Here is a 20,305-nt window from a genome sequence, read left to right as displayed (position 1 = left end):
AAGGGGATTAGTAGATATATACAGGACACTTCATCCACAAAAAGCTCAATACACATTCTTCTCAAGCGTACATGGAACATTCTCCAAGATAGACCACATGCTGAGCCACAAAACATGCCTCCAAAAAATTAAGAAGATAGAGATTGTATCAACAATCTTCTCAGACCATAATGCGCTGAAATTAGAAGTAAATCACACACAAAAACAGAAAACTAAATTAAACACATGGAAATTAAACAGTGCGCTATTAAACAACGAGTGGCTTAGACAGGAAATTAAAGAGGAAATCAAAAGATTCCTAGAAACGAATGAAAATGAGGACACGAGTTACCAAAACCTATGGGACACAGCAAAAGCAGTCTTAAGAGGAAAGTTTATAGCTCTACAAGCATTCCTCAGGAAGGAGGAGCGAGCCCACATAAATAAACTAACCTCACAGCTTAAGAACTTGGAGAAGGACCAAAAAAAGGAGCACAACCCTAACAGGAGGAAGGAAATAATAAAACTCAGAGCAGAGATTAACGAGATGGAAACCCAGAAAACAATCCGAAAGATCAATGAAACCAAGAGCTGGTTCTTTGAGAAAATTAACAAAATCGATAAGCCCCTAGCAAAACTCACAAAGAAAGGGAGAGAGAAAACCCTAATAAACTGAATCAGAAATGAAAAGGGGGTCATTACAACAGAAAATACAGAAATTCAAAGGATCCTCAGGGAGTACTTTGAAAAGCTTTATGCCACAGAACATCAAAACCTCGAGGAAATGGATAAATTCCTAGACTCCTACAGACTATCAAGGCTGAACCAAGAAGACCTGGAATACCTGAACAGACCTATCACCATCAAGGAAATTGAAATGGTAATAAAAAGTCTCCCCAAGCACAAAAGCCCTGGCCCGGATGGATTCACCAGTGAATTCTTCCAAATCTTTAAAGAAGACTTACTCCCAATCCTCTTTAAGCTTTTCCATGAAATTGAAATATCAAATACACTTCCGAACAGTTTCTATGAAGCAAATATCACACTGATACCAAAAGCAGACAGAGATAACACAAAGAAAGAGAACTACAGGCCGATATCCCTGATGAACACAGATGCAAAGATCCTCAACAAACTACTAGCAAATAGAATCCAACTACTCATCAAAAAGATCATACACCATGACCAAGTAGGATTCATCCCAGGGATGCAAGGATGGTTCAACATTCAGAAATCAATCAACATAATCCATCATATCAACAAAAGAAAAGATAAAAAGCATATGATCATATCAATAGATGCAGAGAAAGCATTTGACAAGATCCAGCACCCCTTTATGATGAAAACCCTAGCCAAAATGGGCATAGAGGGGACTTTCCTCAACATAGTTAAAGCCATCTACCACAAGCCTACAGCAAGCATCATCCTCAATGGGGAAAAACTGAGAGCCTTCCCTCTAAGATCAGGGACAAGACAAGGATGCCCACTCTCTCCACTGCTGTTCAATATAGTACTGGAAGTACTTGCAATAGCAATTAGGCAAGAAAAAGACATTAAGGGCATTCAGGTAGGAAAGGAAGAAATCAAGCTCTCACTATTCGCAGATGATATGATACTCGACTTAGAGAACCCAATAACCTCCACCAAAAAACTCCTAGAAACAATAGACTTGTATAGTAAAGTTGCAGGTTATAAAATCAATACACAAAAGTCCATGGCTTTCCTATACGCAAACAGTGAGAGAGAAGAAAGCATCATGAAAAAAACAATCCCGTTCACAATTGTGCCCCAGAAAATCAAGTACCTAGGAATCAGCTTAACTAAGGAAGTAAAGGACCTGTACAAAGAAAACTACAAAACGCTACTTCAGGAAATAAAAGAGGACATGAGGAAATGGAAAGACATCCCCTGCTCATGGGTCGGAAGACTTAACATTGTCAAAATGGCAATACTACCGAAAGCACTGTACAAATTCAGTGCAATCCCTATAAGGATACCCATGACATTCTTCAAAGAAATGGAGAAAACACTCCTGAAATTTATATGGAATAATAAACCCCCACGAATAGCTAAAGCAATTCTTGGGAAAAAGAAAATGGGAGGAATCAACCTCCTGAACTTCAAACTTTACTACAAAGCGGTAATAATCAAAACAGCATGGTACTGGAACAAAGGCAGAACTGCAGACCAATGGAACAGAGTTGAATACACTGACATCACCCCCCAATCATATGATCATCTAATCTTTGATAAAGGTGCAAGAAATGTGAAGTGGAGTAAGGAAAGCCTCTTTAACAAATTGTGCTGGCATCACTGGACGGCTACATGCAAAAAAATGGGCTCAGAATTCTGCCTAACACCATGTACAAAGGTAAGATCAAAATGGATTAAAGACCTCAACATCAGACCAGAAACCATAAGATACATTGAAGACAAAGTTGGCAAAACCCTCCATGACATTGAGGCTAATGGTATGTTCAAAGATGACACGCCACTGGCTGAGCAAGTGAAAACAGAGATAGATAAATGGGACTATCTTAAACTAAGAAGCTTCTGTACCTCCAAAGAAACAGTGACCAAAATACAAAGACAGCCTACAGAATGGGAAAGAATATTCGCCGAATACACATCTGACAAGGGGTTGATATCAAGGATATACAAAATACTGGTAGAACTCCACAAGAAGAAAACATCCAACCCCATCAAAAAATGGGGCAATGAAATGAACAGAAACTTTCTCAAAGAAGAAATCCGAATGGCAAAAAAGCACATGAGAAAATGCTCTACATCATTAATCATCAGGGAGATGCAGATCAAAACCACAATGAGATATCATCTCACACCTCAGAGACTGGCCCACATTCAAAAGAACAAAAGCAACCGTTGCTGGCGCGGATGTGGCGAGAAAGGGACACTCCTTCACTGTTGGTGGGAATGTCCACTGGTTCAGCCCTTCTGGAAAACAGTATGGACGTTCCTCAAAAAATTAGAAATTGAGCTCCCATTTGACCCAGCGATACCACTCCTGGGAATATATCCCAGAGAGGCAAAAACGTGTAGCCGAAGGGACATCTGCACTTGTTTGTTCATTGCAGCACTCTTTACAGTAGCCAGAAACTGGAAGAGACCTGAGTGCCCAAGAACAGATGACTGGTTAAAGAAACTTTGGTACATCTACACAATGGAGTACTATGTGGCTCTTAGAAGAGATGAAATCACGAACTTTACATACAAGTGGTACAATATGGAAAGTATCATGCTAAGCGAAATGAGTCAGAAAGAGTGGGATAGACATAGAAAGATAGCATTCATCTGGGGGATATAAAATAATAAAATATGAGATTAATACCCACAACACCAGGAGAATTACTCCATAACTTAGAGGCCAGCTGGGTATTCTAGGGGAAAGGACAATTCAGATGGAGAGGGGAACGCCAAGTGGAGGGTGTTTGGAGGATCCTCCCAGGAGGGGAGATGCAGGTTGAAAGTAGACTGGACTGACCATGTTCGCCACTCAATGCCTCTTTGGCAGATCACAGCGCCCAGGAGGAGAGAGAGAACAGGGGGGAATGCCCTGCCACAGTGGCAGGGGGGGATGGGGGGATGGGAGGATGGGGGGGAGGGATATTATCCTGGTGGTGGAAAATGGGCACTGGTGGAGGGATGGGTATTTGATCGTGGTATGACCGAGATCCAAGCACAAAATTTGTAAATCTACAACTGTACCTCATGTTGTTTCACTAATAAAAAAGAAAAAAAAAGAATATGGAAATAACCTGAGTGCCTGAGAACTGGATAAACAAACTGTGGTACATCTACACAATGGAATACTATGCAGTCACCAGGAAAAATCAAGTAATGGAATTTGCTTAAAAATAGGTGGACAATAAATAGTTGGAAGCCTGTCTCATGAGCTGGGGGAGAAGGCAGCTGGAATAGAGAAGGGATCACTAAGTCAACGATAGTTGGAGGAATCGTTTGGGATGGGAGATGTGTGCTGAAAAGTAGGTAAAGGACCAAACATGATGGTCTCTCAGTATCTGTATTGCAAACCATAATGCACAAAAGGAGAGAGAGAGAGAGAGAGAGAGAGAGAGAGAGAGAGAGAGAGGAAAACTGCCATAAAGGCAGGGGGAGGGTTGGGAAGTGGGGGGGATGGTGGGAACATTGGTGGTAGAAAATGTGCACTGGTGGAGGGATGGGTGTTCAATCACTGTATGACTGAAACTCAAACATGAAAGCTTTGTAACTGTATCTCATGGAGATTCAATAAAAAAGAAATATGGGTGGAAAAAAAAAACAAAACAAAACAAAAAAAAAAGAACCTGTTTTGGTTTGAGACATAGAACTAACAAGAAACATTGGTTATGAAGTACCAGAAAGCTATTTGGATGTATCATGCCATGTTTGAGTAGAGAGGGAATGGACATAACCCCTTGGGAAAGAGTGCCAAAGAGCTTTCAGTGAGTGCTAGAGAAGCATGTAATTTTGAAAATGTACTTCTTTTATTCTTCTTTCTAAGCTTACCACCAGATGAGTCATTATTGGAAGTTGCTTGTCATGAATGAGCATGCTCACTAAAGAGAATTTGGTTTCCAGCTCACATAAAACTTTAACAAGCTATGCATTTATTATTTAAGCAGGATGGGGAATGTAGGGTCTCTGTTCTTAGAAAAAGTGAAATGAAGGATATCTAAAGTTCACTAATTTGCTTCTATGTGAGAAGTGTTTTTGTATTTAGAAAGAGAAACATAGTCATGGTTTAATTGGGAGATCAAGACTTGTTGAAAGTTCAGGTGGGAGGCTGGGGAGATAACCCAGCACTCAGGGGATACACACCTTGCGTGACTGGACTCCGTTTTGGTCCCTGGCACCACTTGGGGACAACAAACACTGCAAGGCTCATCACAAGATCTAAGTCCTGAGTTTCCAGTTCAGTTCAATATTTCTAGGAGTGGTTTTAGGCCCCCTAAGCAGTTCTTAGAAGACTCCCTGACTAGGCACCCTCAAAAGAAAAAAATTTAAAAAAGAAAACCCCAGTGGGTTTTTGACTTAAGATAAAATTTTAAAAAATTGCCCCATGGGCAGCATTCTGAAGACTGCCATGGTGTGAGAGAGCATTGTGTCCCAAATCTCCTCATGAGCCCAACTGGGTAAAGTCCCAGCATTTTTGCATTCCATAAAAACATATCATGCCTCATAAAATACCCGTGCTTTATGCGACAACATTCATAAGAAAGAATGTTTAAAATGCCTCTAAGGCACAGTATTATTCCTAAATTCATGATGCTAAATGCAATCCAGTTCTATTAAGTTAAAATAAAATTCTTTGATTTTAGTCCAAGAACCAAGTTAGGAAAGCAATATTTTACTGTAGTGAAAAGTGTGGAGTTTGTATAAGACATCTCCCTTTCAGACCTTATTGGTTGTCACTTAAAAGGAATTGTGTGAATGATCTTCTCTTAGCCTGACCAGCCTCCTTGTCATCTCAGCAAATGGACATGGGGATAAATGCAGGGACCAGTTGCCACAGTAACAACATCTTCCAGTAAAGGTGATGAGAGAAATCATTTCTCTCTGAATGCTAATACGTTGTCACTTTCATCTTAAACCGGCTGTTTCCTACTGTTTTCCTGATTGCCATGAAGCAAGAGATTATTTACAGATTAAGGACTGCTACGTGATCTGATCATCTATATCCTAATTTATGCTGTGTCTTTTGGGAGAAAAAGAAAAATAATTTTAAATATAGGTTAAGGGTTATGTTTTGAGCAATTTAAAGTTTGTGATTGTTGTCTAAAGAAATCAGACTTCTTTGTAGTACCTTAGAGGGTCCTTCTTTTGGAAACCATCTAGTGTCGCAAGTTAGTCAGCCATTGTTTAAATTACCTACCCTGCAGATCTGGCCTTGGTTGCCTGCCCTGAGTTTAGAACTAGAAATGAGTGGTGACTATCTTTCTAAAATGCAGCATAAGAAAATAAAGATCACCCCAAGGAAAATCTATAAGTAAGATTGTATTTTTTTAAAGCCTGTAAATTACTTAGAGCAAAGATGTACATTTTCCCCTCATGGTTTGCTTCAAAATATGACAATATAGATCTCATTCACTAACAAAAAGTAAAAGATGATGAAAATTTCTTCCTCTATATGACTGGTTGAGTAAATTGCTGTGTGGTTAAAGGAGGAATAATTGCTTTGTGGGTCATCCATTTCTTAGAGAGCAGAACTTATTTTGGGACTGCATGAGAGAAATGTATATAATGTCCAGCAGTACTCTAAACTCTAACTGGGGTTGAGCTCCTGATCCATCACATTATTCTTTTTTTTTTTTTTTTTTGCTTTTTGGGTCACGTCTGGCGATGCTCAGAGGTTACTCCTGGCTTTACACTCAGGAGTTACTCCTGGAAGTGCTCAGGGGACCACATGGGATGCTGGGAATCAAACCTGGGTTGGCCGAATGCAAGGCAAACATCCTACCCGCTGTGCTATCACTCCAGCCCCCATCACATTTTCTTTAAGTCTCAGTTGCCACGTGGAAAAATTGGGGAAAAAACAATTCCATATTAAATATTGTATGTGTAATCACAAAATAAATAAGTGATAAATAAGGTACTGACTCTCTCTCATGTGCTTTCGGTAGCCATGAGCCACTTCCCCCACCCTGGCCTGCAGCCGCCACCAACGGACTCATGAAGGAGAGCAGAGAGCCACCAGGCTGGTTGGTGATCAGTTGCTGTTTATTCCATTTTCCCCACATGCCTGTTCCAGTCTCATTAAGTGCTCCATTACAGTTTCACACTGCCCTGCATTCTCGTTTCCTCCTGTTCCCCATGATAGTCTCTCTGCACTCTGTCTCACAGCCTCGGTCTAGTGCCCAACATCTAAGCATTCGGGGTAGCAACTACACATAGGTGTGGTCATGCAATCAACAGATGTAAAGTCCTTTCCTCAGAGGGGAATTTCTTCTAGGACAAATACTCATACAGCAAGATGACCCGCCTAAGGGTGGAATACCATCTAGGGGTGTGTTTCTCCTTTCCTTAGTCCAACAACCACTTAAACATCCATCTTAATTTTGTAGCATTGTAGCACTGTCCTCCCATTGTTCATCGATTTGCTTGAGCAGGCACTAGTAATGTCTCCATTGTGAGACTTGTTGTTACTGTTTTTGGCATATCAAATACACCATGGGGATCTTGCCAGGCTCTGCCATGCGGGCGGAATACTCTTGGTAGCTCTGAGAGGGACAGAGGAATCGAACCCGGGTTGGCTGCGTGCAAGGCAAGCACCCTACCCGCTGTGCTATTGCTTCAGCTCATCTTAATTCTTAATTCTACTTCCTAATAATATTAGTCATACTTGCTTGTATTCTCTTATATAAGGGCTTAACCTCCATCCCTCTAGGAGAGCCCGGCAAACAACCGAGAGTATCCTGACCACAAGGCAGAGTCCGGCAAGCTATCCATGGCATATTTGATATTTGCCAAAAACAGTAACAATAACGAGCCTCATTTCCCTGACCCTGAAAGAGCCTCCAATATGGGAGCATTGGGAAGGACGAGTAAGAAGAGGCTGCTAAAATCTCAGGACTGGGACGAATGGAGACGTTACTGGTGCCTACTTGAGTAAATCGATAAACAACAGAATGGCAGTGATACAGTGATACAGTGAATAATATTAGTCATTTGTATGGACATAGTAAGAGATACATTAAACTTACAGGGTGGCTCTCCTAGGTACATCTCGCTATAGATCTCATACTACAATACTCAGGCCAGATTAGTCTTTCTTAATCCTAGCAAGGTCCTAATCCAGTTGTTACTCTTTGGATCATGACAGAATTTGCCCATGACCATGCTCTTAACTTAGAATTAGATACTATGGCGCTTGGCATGACCCTTTTCAGTGTCAGACTTGCTCACAGCTTGCTCTGGGTCCATCCAGTTCCTCGTCGGTACACTGATTTGGGGTCCTAGGAACTAAGGGCAGCTGAAGCTTAGGTTGAGAAAACAGATGTCCAGGAGTGAATATTATTTGGAGTTGATTAACTCCCAAGTTACAAATTTAGAACATTAACTGTCTTCCTGTGTCTGTACGAAAAGGACACTGCTTTAAAGTAATTATGCAAAGGACATAAGGAGAAGAAAAAAAGCAACATTTTACTAACAAATACAAATCCAGAGTCCTTAGCAGGGTCTGACTTTACAAGTTAACAGAGTCCGATTTGGGGATAAAGGTGATTGACAGCTTGGGAAAGCAGAGCACAGAGAAGAGGTAAAAGATAAATAAAGAGGAATGGGAGTGCCTGAGGAGTACTGTGATGGGTGTAATCCAATAAACCTAAGCTCCCTGTGGCCAGGGAGAAAGGACAAACCAATGCTATCCTACAACTGTAATTGAAATTAAGTGAGACAATGCATGGAAATTTCTTAGCACAGTGCTTGATGTGTAATAGCAATTTAAAAATTTCTACAACATAATTACTATTTACTTTTAAAAGAAATCTCTTTGAAGGTCTTCTCCTAAATAATACTGTTCAAATCATAGAGAGAAGTGTTCACAAGTGCCCATTTCCAAGTGTCAGATCCTGGGTCAGTTCCTTTATTCTGTCTTGTGAATGAATGGCTTTCCAACAATAGTACAGCCTAGGCTGATGCAAATGTATTTTAAAAGTAGAATTTGAGGGTCAGAGAGATAGTATGGCACTTGTCTTGCATATAGATGATCACTGAGCACTGAGCACCGTTGTATGTGTCCTCAAAACCAAATAAATAAGCAAAATTTGTTCTTAATGGGACAGAGCACCATTACAGCAGGTAACACATTTGCCTTATATGAACCTGACCCAAGTTCAATCTCTGGCACTCCATATAGTCCTCTAAAACTGCGAAGAGTGATCCTGAGCATCACCAGATATGGCCTCTGCAAAAACTTTGTCATTAAATAGTTTTGGTTGCTTGACATCCTGTTACTCATCGATTTACTCGAGTGAGCGCCAGTAACATCTCCATTTGTCCCTGTTGCGTGCTAGTGTAGCCCAATGGCGTCTGCTTGCTCCAGGAACATGAAGAGCCTCAAACTTATCATTCAGGGTCTTGATGAAGAAGTATGACCATCTCGTAGGTGGGCAGCCACGCGATCTTTTGATGTCCCGTGGCGTCCAGTCGGTAATGGCTCTAGTCCAGCAGTCATCTCCAAATCACATTACATGTCTGGCCCATCTGATTTTTGACACCTTGGCAAACGAGACAGAGTCCCTGATTCTCGATCGTTGACGGAGGTCAGAACTCTGTATTCCTTCTCTCACTTGAGTGAAGCGTGATACTCCAAACATAGCTCTTTCAATTTCTTTTTGGGACACCCGAATTGCATTCTCATTCTGTTTTTGTAGGGCCCAGGTCTCTGAGGTGTATGTTAATGCAGGAAGAATGGTGGAGTAGAAGAGATGTGCCCAGAGATGGAGGTTCTTTGTCTTCTTAGCTACTTCTTTGACGCTCTTGAAGGTGTTCCACACTGCTCTCTTCCTCCTACGTAACTCAGGTGCCAGGTCATTCGTCATGTTGTGTTCTCGACCTAGGTACACATAACTGCAGCATTCAGAGATGTTCATTCCATTGAGAGAGAACGGAACATCAGGAATGAGTCCATTTCTCATAAACATTGTCTTGGTGAGATTCAGCTGCCGTCCAACCTTTCCACACGCACAGTTGAAGTTGGCCAGCATTTGTGCCACTTGGCAAATAAAAAAATAGTATTAGAGTATTATTAATGATATGACTAATACTCATGCACTAAGTGAAAGAAAGTAGGTTTCAGATGTTTAGTATGATCCCAACATTTGATGGTGAGGAAGAATATATATAAAAAGAAATAAAACAATCTAGACACACATATCCATACATAAAAACACATGTGTACACATATGTATATAATATCTCCGGAAGAATATTCTTGGAACTATAAAACATATTTTTGGGTCAAGAAAAAATAATTTGGGATTTATATTCATTTTTATTGTATTTTTTATAGTGAATGTGTGCTGCTTTTGTTGTTAAAAATAAAACTGGAATTAACCCTAAAGTGTGACTGGAAAAGTATCTTCCTATCTTTCTGGTTATTAAATCACAACTGTGACTCGACAGCAGGAGCATAAATCCCAGTGGGTTTTGCACACAAGTCTTGTCCCTCGTTAGAGATGCCCCTTGCTTTCTGGGAATACATTATTTTCTGCTGCCCCTACTCTGAGGCTTAGGGCTCAGTCAGCCCCAATCATTGGTGCCCCCATTGTCATTGTGAGGCCTTTCTTTGGTGTTCCTCTGCTGACAGGGTCTTCCACGAGCCCGGTCCCCAATCTTGCAGTGGAATCATGTCCCCTCCTGACTGCTTTCCAGAGATGTGAACGCAAAGAACTCTCTCACCACTGGGTTTGCAGCCAGGAAGAATAAAGCTGTTAAGGCAGCTGGAAAAGGTCACCTTTCCTCTCATGCCTGGGTCTTTGTGCTTTTCAATGGAAACTGGAAAAGACACATTAATGGGAGGTGATGCCAATAAACTGAAAGGCACACTTGGACATAATCAGGAGTTACATTTGTGAAGTGGTGCTTTGGACTCCCTGTGTAGAAAAACAGCTACTTTCTGTGGGTGACCTACGGCTCATTCACTGTGCAGTGCTGTGACTCTGCACCTGCCACACTGAGGGGTTGTCTGCTATCTTTGTAAAGGTGAGCAAGCCTGGAGCTAGTGATGAACCCAGAAGTTGCTAATGAGACAGAGCCATTGATACCATTATACTAGAAAGAATAACCTAACCTCTCGTTCCCAGCTGTTTCCCCATAATTGACTAATTACTGCTATCTTTATTATCTGTCATAGTGAGAAAACATAGCTTCAAAAATGCAACTTGAGTAGGTAGATACCAGTGGGATATCACAGTTGAATCATTTAAATAAATTGGAAGAAAATCTGTTTAAATAAAAAATATCACTTCATTTATAGACATTTTAAAGAGTCATGTATGAAATAATCTTGCTTTTAAGGTAAGAAATGCATTATCTGACCTTCTTGGAATTGCCTTTGTGTTATAAAGATTATCAAATTAAGTGAAAAGTAGCTTTTGCCCAGGAGAGTTACAACTGATGTTTAGGTGAACTGTTACCTTCTTGCTATCTTGGGAGGATCTCAGGAGAAAGAAATATGAAAATGTCTATCCCTGAGCTAGGAACAATGTCAGCACCCCACAGAAAACTGTTTCATAAGTGCAGAATGAAATGAAGCATCGATAAAAGACTTAAGTATGTGCTGCCAACTGTGTATTGCTGAAAATCTGGGAGGTCAGATGAAGTTAAGGTTTTATTTAGTGGAGGTTTTATTTGGGGAATGGAGAGGATGGAAATGAAATGAGACTTTGAATGAGTTTAGGGAATGCTCAATATATTCTAGTAACAAGTTGGATTGTGGAATTGTATTATTGTGAGGTCTATGATTGGGTGAAGTATATTAACTACAGAAATAAAAAAATTGGAGGAAAAGCTAGTTTGGTTGGGAGGGAAGGAAAGAACATTTTCACATCAAATTATTAATTTCGATTAGAGAGTTAACCCATCAAGATTCGAGGAGACAAAGGTTGAGTGTATTTAAAACTCATTAGTAATAGTGGCTGTGAAAATATATACTTTGGTATAGTCCATGTTGAACAATTGAAGAACATGAAAATTTCATGCAAAAGATACTAGAAGGTAAAAGGAAACTGAAGAAAAAATTTTGGGAATAGGCCAGGGAAGGAGAGCCAGCAGTAAACCATTAATTCTCAGCTATTAATACAAATATCCAACCAATTTACTGAGTTTAAAACCTTCAATTAGTTTTTACTATTCTTTCTCCAAAAATTATACATTTAATTGTTCATGAAATCCTATTGCCTTCCCTCTAGGTGAGTATTATATTACCCCTATCTCCAACCTTGCCATCATCAGAGCACGACCACAATTCTCATTTAGACAGGCTATGAGGGAAGTAAATTTGAGACATTGGTCTAGTGTCATGTTTTTAGAACATCATATCAACTGGGTAAAGGTAAAGGCCCTCCCGTTGATCGTCGATTTGCTCAAGTGGGCCCAGTAACGTCTCCATTGGAGACTTTGTTGTTACTATGTCTGGCATATCGAATACTCTCGGTAGCTTGCCGGGCTCTCCGAGAGGGGCGGAGGAATCGAACTCGGGTCGGCCATGTTGGCCGCTTGTAAGGCAAGCACAGTGGTAGGGTGTTTGCCTTACACGCGGCCAACATGGCCGACCCGAGTTCGATTCCTCTGCCCCTCTCGGAGAGCCCGGCAAGCTACCGAGAGTATTCGATATGCCAAACACAGTAACAACAAAAGTCTCCAATGGAGACGTTACTGGGCCCGCTCGAGCAAATCGACGATCAACGAGAGGGCCTTTACCTTTACCTTTTTATATCAACTGGGATTTATTTCTACTTTCTTTTGTTTAGATTCCACACCATTTCCAGAATTGTTCATCCAAGTATAGCTCTTAGAGTGTCACTATCACTTGATATCTTTTAATAATTGCTCTTGACCTACAAGGTAAAAACTAAACTTGTGTCAGCTCTATTTAGTACAAGTTTAATACCCCAACACTAATTTTTACTACTCTCCCATTGGCATGTGACTTATAGGACATTCTGCTAACATGCTCCTTATCTTCAAGACTCAGGGCAGTCACTTTCTTTACCTTTTTTTTTTTTTTTAGTAACTTCATTCTGTTTATTGATTGAGGGAATACTTTTTTTCTTCTTTGTTCCCTTTTTATTAATTTTGCTTGAGTACAATAAATCGTGTCTTTAATACTCTGGGAATGTAAAATAATCGAGAAAGATTCACAATTTTAGTACTCTCAGTGTTTGGCAAACAGCTCAATTTATAATTGGGATTTAAGAAATGTTTTGTATATTAAAATAAATCAGAGGATGAGCTGATAGAAAAGCAAAAGATATCCAGATTAGTGTCTGTTAAGTCAAAGTAATAGTTTGTATAACGGTTTGGGCTGTAGGATCAAATGGGTTTCAAAGAAAGAATTTATGAATAATGGCAGTCCATATTTTCCTGCCATTTCTACATACTTCATCTCCTGTAATCTAGATTACAATTCCATATCTTTACTGTACCTTCTTCTGAAAATTTTCTAATTCTCACATATTGTTCTTTTTCCTTCCCTTATCTTCAGCACAAGCATAAATACAGGTGTGTCTAAAGGGGAGCAAAGTAGTAAATGTGGCTCGAATTAAGAAAGCTGCATAGTATCTGGGTATCAGAGAGGTCATTTCCCAGGATGCTGAGGTTGTAGCAGAAATTTAGACTGGCAAAGTACAAAACTAACAGTTGTAAAGGCACCAGGGAAGGCGTAAAGAGTACTGGGAGTAAGCCTACAAGGACAATGAGGATTGATGAAGACTGAAGGTGAAAATAAGGCAGAAGATAGAATGCTGCCATGATGACAGAAGTACATTTGAAAGGAATCTCTGGAAAGCATAAAGTGTCCTCACCCAAAGAAGTGTCAGGTTTCAACCATGATGAGTGGCAGGAAACATGAATTATGATTATGGTATAAATGGCATTTTGCTAAGTAATATGAAGAGGCAAGTACAGAAGGACTAAGAGGGGTCTGGAGTCAGGTTTGGTCAGGGTGAGGTTATTAAGAGAAACCAAGGGGGAGATTCCACTGTTAAGGAAGGAGGGAGAGTTCAGTTAACAGTGAATATTCTGGGCCTGATTATGATATGATGATGATGATGATGATGATGATGATGATGATGATGATGATGATGGTGATTGGGGGCTGCACCTAGTGGTGCTTTGGGAGCTATTCCTAGCAGTGCATGGGGATCAAATCCAGATCTTTAAGTACAAAACTTGTACTAAACCTATTGAAATCACTATCTCACAAGATAAGTCTGTTTTATTTGATTTATTTTGAGGTAAAATAGCATCATTAAGGGAAATGTAAGAGAGGTGCTCAAGAGAGAACATGGGTTGCTCTGGAGGAGAAGAAGCTGAGAACACATCTCAAGTTGAAAGTGTGCCACCACATCCCCAAGAATAAGAAGGTGTATCACCTGGTTTTATCCTAGCAACCTAAATTGCTGTGTATGTTGCTTGGACATATTCAATGGGGAAATATGATGCTCATTATATTTTAACTTGGAGGTGAAGGTAGAGGTGTGTGACACCTGGCAGCCCTGGGATCTACTCGTGGGGTTTGCTCCTGGGAGTCATGTGGTGTTGGGTATCAAACTGTTCACATGAAAAGCATGCACCTTAATGCCTGCACCATCTCTCTAGTCCAGTAGGCCTACTGTTTCCTTTTAATTTTTGTTTCTGTAGCACTGTCCTTTCTGTAGCACTGTTCTCCCATTGTTCATGGATTTGCTTGAGGGGTCACCAGTAACATCTCCATTGTGAGACTTGTTACTGTTTTTGGCATATCGAATATGCCACAGGGAGCTTGCCAGGCTTTGCTGTGTGGGTGGGATACTCTCGGTAGCTTGTCAGGCTCTCCAAAAGGGACAGAGGAATCAAACCTGCATCAGCCTCGTGCAAGGCAAATGCCCTACCAACTGTCCTCTCACTCCAGCGAAAATGTTTCTGTCTTTTTTTTTTTTTTTTGCTTTTTGGGTTACACCTGGCGATGCTTAGGGGTTACTCCTGGCTCTGCACTTAGAAATCACTCCTGGTGGTGCTTGGGGGACCATATGGGATGCTGGGAATCAAACCCAGGTTGGCTACATGCAAGACAAATGCCCTACCCACTGTGCTATTGCTCCATCCCCTTTAATTTTTATTAAATTTAATTTTTATTAAATATCATAATATACAAAGTTGTTCATAAGAGAATTCTTCCACCACCTATGTCCCCCTACCTCTAGCAATGTTCTCAGATTCCCTTCCATCCTGCAGTCTGCCCCTTTGGCATGCATATAACATATTTATTTTGTATTACTTGCTCTAACAAAACTTAAAGGAATGGCAAATGGAGTTATCAGAAAATAAATCAATAAAATTCAATTTGTGATGATTGAAATATAAATAAGATGTTACCTTATTATTAAAAATGTATAAAATTCCTTAAGGTAGAAGTAAACATACCTTTCTTAATCTACTAGAGGGCAACCATATGCACTGTAAGTGAGTGTCATACTCAATGCTTTATGCTGGGAGGTTTTTCCTGTACTTTAGAGAAGCTCTTTTAATTTTTCGTGAAAAACTGGTCTCAGGGCTATGCGTTCCACTAAGCTATTGCCTGCCCATAAATATCTATATTGTTCCTTCAAATATAAATGATAATCTAGCTGGTCCTATTTTAAAAGACAGTGCTTATGTAAGTTGCTTTGACTACCACTTCATGAAACTTCAATATTTGAGCATAATCTTAGGACATAGAACAGTTCTTTTAAATTGTATTTGTTTTTGAAATGAATTTTTTATATGTATATAATTTACAGTTTGAAAATATATTTATTAGAAAGTTTCTAATATTTGAAAAATAGTGAAATGTTGCCTATTTATAATCTTGAGACAATTATTTATCCACTCTATAGCTTGATTTTTCTTTCATTTAATAAAGACAATGGTACCCATTGCAGTGTTATTATAAGGATTAAATTAGTTAATAATATATGTAGTACTTGACACATGTGATTAATTTATCAGTCTTACATATTATAACTATTATTTGTAAATCAGCATTTGGGGACAAATGGGTAAGGTAATTGGTACATATGAAACAGGGAGGAATAGTGAATTGAAATAATTAACAATAAGGAAAAGAAATTTTGAGAGTTAGCATTTTTCTGCCAGAGTACATTTTAGGGTAAACTGTCTCAAGATTCTTAGTGATTCAAATGATACAAATCAGCCTTCCTGATTGTAATGAGTAATCAGTTAACTAAATGCAAGATTGAAACTTCCTCACCTCCTCCCCCCAAGTGGTTGTCTGTTTTCTGTTTCCTGAATCTCCTCTAAGATTCCTGCTGCATCTTGCCTCTAATTGTCATCTAAGTAAATAGGTACTGTGGATAGCTACTCCCAGACCGTACATAATTTTCATGAGATCACAGACTTCCACATTACCCAAGGTTTACCAGCCCACTGGACATAATGAAGAACTTGTTACAGAGGCCAAATTCCACCTGAGATCAAAACATCTCTCAACTTTTCTGATGTTTATATTTCTTGACTAAATACGTAAATTTTTATGATAATTTTAAATTAATGACAAAATTTTGCATCTAAGAAAAAAGGAATTCATATTACCCATTTATCTGACATTAAGGAGAAATGCTAGGTTTCCAGGTAATTAGGGATTATTATCCCATAAGTACTAGGATTTTCTTATTTTAACTATCTTTCAGCATATTATGTAAAAATACAAAATCTTTACTAAATTTGCATGATCTTGGCACTTTTGAATACCTATTAGAGAATTTATCTTGATGTATTGATGTCAAGATTATTATCATCATTACCAGTGATTTCCTTTAAAGTCTATAGAGGCATAAGTTCATTTATCTGGCTTTCCTAGGGAGACAGAGATAAAATTTAAGCAGTTGAATTAAGAAGATGCTCATAATTTTGATAATGCACATGCCTTATCTAGCAACTCGTTGTTCTTCTAGTTTAGATATCTAACTTCAAGGGAGGTTTAGAAGTGCCATCTCCCCCGCCCCCCCTCGAGTACCAGGGCGTTCCAACGAACATTGAAACCCTGATTAGCCATTTATTCATTTTTTTTTAATTTAAGGTCAGACACTGTCATAAGCCAGACATTCTTTTAGATGCTTGGTATAGTTTAGTGATAAAGAGGTCTGCTTCAGAGCTAGAAATCTGGGAGTTATCAACAGTGTTTTAAATTATATCTGGACAAAGAGATCTCTAAAGGAGGAGGATGGATGGAGTGAAGAAGACCAGATTCTGAGTTCTGGGAAACCCCATGTGAAGAGGAGAGGGTGCGGTGAAAGAACCTGCCAAGAGCATTGAGAAATGGTGACAGTGAGGAAAGCCACAATGAGATCATGGACCCTAGGACACAGCTAATAGCTCCTGCCCCCAGTTGAGAAATTATCTCTCATGGTACATTCATATTCATAAGGGAAAAGTTCAGTAGAGCCCAGGAGATTTTCCTATGGCTATATTTATAGAAAAAATAGTAGTGGTAATACTGGATAAAGGAACATGTGTTGGAACATTGTATGACTGAAACTTAATCATGAGCAACCTTTAACTGTGTATCTCACAGTGATTCAATTAAAACAAGAAAAATAGTAGCAATATTTTTAGTAATACTAAATTTCTAATATTTTATTTATAATATTTTAGTAAGACAAGGGCTGGAGCGATAGCACAGTGGTAGGGCGTTCGCCTTACAAGCGGCCAACATGGCCGACTCGAGTTCGATTCCTCTGCCCCTCTCGGAGAGCCCGGCAAGCTACCGAGAGTATTCGATATGCCAAACACAGTAACAACAAAGTCTCCAATGGAGACGTTACTGGGCCCGCTCGAGCAAATCGACGATCAACGGGAGGGCCTAGTAAGACAAAAATAAAATAATAAAACAAGAATTTTTGAAAAATTTATGAGAAACAGAATTTTTACCATGTGCTTCTCTGTCTTTATATATGTATATATATTTATTTTTTTAATTGAATCACCATGAGATAGAGCATTATGAAGCTGTTCATGAATGGGTTTCAATTATACAATGTTCCAACACCCATCCCTTCACCAGTGTAATTTCCCAGCACCCGTGTCCCCAGTTTTCTTCCCACTTCCCAAACCACTCCCTACCCCACCTGCCTCTATGGCAGGTACCTCTTTTCTCCCCCCCCCCCGTCTCTGTCTCTCTCTCTCCATTTCTCTCTCTCCATATGCTTTATATTTTGATCTTCATCAACAGGTGAGCCTGAAGCAGAGGATATAACTTCCCCAAAGGTCTAGGTATTTGGGAGTCACACTCAGATTGACTGCTTAGAGAACTGCCTTTTATGTTCAAGTCCCTGTATAATATTTTGAATAAATGTGATTATTGGATATTACTCTCAATTAGATCATGTATCTCTAGGTTGTATTTTTTTTCTTTTTTCCTATAAACTCAGTTGGTACACCCATATGCTGAGTATTTGGTTTTATGTTAAAGAGACTCTCTAAGAGACTTTTTTTTTTACTTACTAGATAATTACTTGGAAAATTCACTCTAAGTTACTGCCCAAATAGAATACATTTAACTCGGTTCTGTGATGAACTCTTTTTAGACTAATCTTGATGCCATTGAAAGAGCTAATAAATCTTCTTTTATCTGGTGTCAGTTAACCATACTAACCCTAAACATCCCATTTTCTATTAGCACCTCCCAGCTATTCCTTGTCATTACCTTGGAAAACAGCACTCGAGTGTGATCATCATTTCTATCATATTTGCTTTCAAAGATAACAGTTCTTAGAAGTAGAATAAATTCTCTAAGTGCCTAATACACTTTTATCCTTCTAGTTTTTTCTTCTTGTTCCTGTTGATATCTGGGGACTGGTGGAGAAAAAATATGGGTGGGACAAAGATTCATTTGCAATATCCTAACAACAGAGGATAGGCTTTTAAAATGTTCTGCAGAAAAGCTTCTTGTGGGCCCCAATATATATAACACTCTTATTAAAGTTCTTAGGGAACAAGTTGGCATGTGTTGTGTTCACAGAGGCAAACTTCGCTCTCATCTGCCAAAAGCTAAAAGGCAGATTCTTGTGGTGGCATCACTAAATTATAAACATTTTATGCTAATACGTGTAATTTGTGATATCATCAACCAAAATAAGAGACAATTATTGCAAATTATATTGCTAATATTTGAGAGATGGAAATCTGATGTTGCTAAATCAAATTCCTATGGATTGCGCAGGGCACTAAACACATGATAAAATTTCACTGAGCTCTGAGCATGCCCTCATTAAGGTTGCTGGCTACTGCAATTTTATTGCTCCTTGAGGAGGTTTATTGAGTCAATGTGGCGGTAAAAAGTAGTGTTTTCCTAGCCTCATTGTGTACTGGCTCCCCAAACAGGTCTGTGACTAAAGGATGTGCTAGGTTAGGTTATAGCCAGAGACCTTTGGCACATTCATGAAAAGTGAAAGCAATTAGCAGTCAGTGTGAAGTGTGGGGAAGCTATAAAAAAGTATAGATATCAATCTCCCCGGAGAAATGCTGTGATAGGTGCAGGATGAAAGGATAAGAAGGAAAAGATATGGAAGTCAATAGCATTAATACTTTTGCTTGGTGCTTCAACTATTTTGTGCTTCTGTCATAACCCCAGTAATCTTTGCTTCCAAAGATAACAGTTCTTAGAAGTAGAATCAGTTCCCTAAGTACCAAATATATTTTTATCCTTCTACTTTTCCTTCTTATTCCTATTTGGTATGTAGTTGGGCAATCTCAATAATTCAGCCATGGCTCTTGTGCTCACTGAGTTTGACACTGGCTGAGACACTTAACATGAATTTTTTTTACTAGATATTATTATTTGCACCTGCTTACAGATTAAAGAAATGAAGTTCCTAACTTAGTTCAAACTGTTTCTGGTCTTTGTGGTTAAAAGGCAAGTTGGGATATGAACCAAAATCAGCTCAACTTATGAGCTTTCACTCTTAAACATTGTGCTATATTGCCTACTTTGTAGCCAAGTTATAAACCTGAGGAGAGAGAAAAAAAGCTCTTACTTTGGAATAGTTATAAGACTTCTATTTATCCTTTTCTATCTAGTATTCTGAAATAATTAAAAAATAAGAAAAAGGTTTAAAGTATTACACATGACAACTTTTTTTGTAATAGCTGTATTTTAGAGGAGCGTTTAGGGAGTATTTTTAAAGCTTTATAACAAAATTTTAAGAGATCTTTCATTCTTTTGCAATAAAGAGACAGAAAACCAGAGATTATTTAAATTGTTCAAGATCATCCAGCTACTAAGTAAAGGATCCCAAACTGGAGCCCTTGTTCATCGAATTCCAAATCCTGGGCTGCTTCAGCCTACCTGTTATGACCCAGCTCAGAGTCTGCTTGCATGCACGTGTGTGTATATGTGAGTGTGTGTGCTATTTTATCTAAGAATAGTAAGTGATATATGTGTCTTATTGATAGAAGTAGACTACAAATCTTGTCAAAGGTTTGCTGTGAACATATCTGGGAATTTGGAATAAGCCTTAAGTTCACCTTGGTGAATCAGCAGATTTTGATGCTTTGAGTATGTCCACCAGTCACATCTGTCAAGTAAATTTCTTAGTTATTTTTGAAT

The sequence above is a fragment of the Sorex fumeus genome, unplaced genomic scaffold, assembly GCF_029834395.1.
Source record: "Sorex fumeus unplaced genomic scaffold, SorFum_2.1 ptg000098l, whole genome shotgun sequence".
Classification (NCBI taxonomy): Eukaryota; Metazoa; Chordata; class Mammalia; order Eulipotyphla; family Soricidae; genus Sorex; species Sorex fumeus.
Note: the sequence above shows the minus strand (reverse complement) of the source record.